This window comes from Propithecus coquereli, unplaced genomic scaffold (genome assembly GCF_000956105.1).
Source record: "Propithecus coquereli isolate 6110/MARCELLA unplaced genomic scaffold, Pcoq_1.0 Scaffold449, whole genome shotgun sequence".
Classification (NCBI taxonomy): domain Eukaryota; kingdom Metazoa; phylum Chordata; class Mammalia; order Primates; family Indriidae; genus Propithecus; species Propithecus coquereli.
Genome location: NW_012150274.1, coordinates 1,337,225 through 1,338,795, shown reverse-complemented (window position 1 = coordinate 1,338,795; position 1,571 = coordinate 1,337,225). Strand labels below are relative to the sequence as shown.

General features: G+C 53.2%; 1 protein-coding gene and 1 pseudogene across 1 annotated transcript in view; one reads left to right on the top strand and one right to left on the bottom strand.

The window, feature by feature from the left end:
* Nucleotides 1-1,571, top strand: part of PNPLA7 (patatin-like phospholipase domain containing 7) — a 73,170-nt gene that overhangs the window by 24,873 nt on the left and 46,726 nt on the right. The gene's annotated exons all lie outside the window — the stretch shown is intronic.
* Nucleotides 421-1,140, bottom strand: LOC105818639 (annotated as a pseudogene).

Genomic DNA, 1,571 nt, shown 5'->3' with positions numbered 1-1,571 from the left:
AGTCCTCCCACCTTGGCCTCCCAAAGTGCCAGGATTACAGGTGTGAGCCACCACGCCCAGCCTGGGGTTTTTTAAGTGGCAGTATTTTATTGAGGCATAAGTAACACACAGAGTAGTGCACCCAGCTAAAGGGTGTGGCTCTGTGAAATCTGACAAGCGCACACTCCCATGTTCCCGTCACACAATCGATAAGCCCACATGCCCCTTCCCACACCCAGTCCTCGCATAGGGTCTGCGTGTCTGTGGCTCTGGTTTTGACTCTGCTAGAACATCCCGTTCCATGATTGGGGCACTCAGGATGTGCTTCTGTGCCTGGTGCCTTTCACTCAGCGTGATGTCCCTTTGTATTGTGTGTATCTGAGGTTTGTTCTTTTTCTTTTTTTTTTTTTTTTTTACTGCCCAGTCAACGAAAGGGAAACTTTACTGAGGCCCCAGGGCCATGGGGGTTGGGCAGGAGGCTGCCCTGTGGGGAAAGGAGGAGGAGCCCATGGAGGGGCTTTTTTTGACCTTCTTCTTGGGGCACAAGTTGTTGATGTGGCCGCACTTCTTCTTACGACAATTGACAGCACGGGGGTGCAGGCGAGCATAACATTTGCGGCAGATCATCTTGTCGCAGTTGTATTTCTGAGCGAGCTGGCGGAGGGAAGGCTCAGTGATACCGCCTCACAGACAAAGCACCGGGTGCACGGTGGACTCTTTCCGAATGTTGTAGTCGGAAAGAGTGTGGCCATCCTCCAGCCGTTTGCCTGCAAATATCAGACGCGGCTGGTCGGGGGGATGCCCTCCTTGTCTTGGATTTTGGCTTTGACGTTCTCGATGGTGTCACTGGGTTCGACCTCAAGGGTGATGGTCTTGCCCGTCAGGGTCTTCACAAAATCTGCATCTCTGCGTTTGCAGCTCGATTGCCTCGTTGAAGAGAAAGAGAGATGGTTTGTTGTTCTTGTAGCTAATTTATGGCCTCCTGTTGATGCCAAGTGCTGTGTGTATGACCTGGTGCAAGTTTCAGGACAGCCCTGAGAAATAAGTGTTGTAAATTCTACACTTTGGATGAGGAAACTGCAGCTTAGATGAGTCACTTGCACGCACAGCTCGTACATGCTGGGCCAGATTCAAAACTGAGTGTGTATGTTCCAAACTCATGTCTCGTCTGGATGTGAAGAGGTGGGTGTTTGGTAACATTCAGAAGTTGGCTGTGGGTCATAAAAGGTGTGTGTGTGCAAAGTGGCCTCACCCTCTGCTTTGTCCCACGGAACCCACAGATGGAGCCACCCCAAAAGCAGCATCAGGAGAGTTCCCACAGGCGAGTGCCCCAAGCCGTCCAAGATGGAGCCTGCTGGGTTCCAAAGAAGGGAGCACTACAGCCAGTGCACTCAGCCACGGCGCTCAGTCAGGACACTCAGTCAGGACATTCAGTCAGGACACTCAGTCAGGACACCCAGTCAGGACACCCAGTCGGGACACCCAGTCGGGACATTCAGTCGGGACACCCAGTCGGGACACCCAGTCGGGACATTCAGGCGGGACACCCAGTCGGGACACCCAGTCGGGACACCCAGTCAGGACATTCAGTC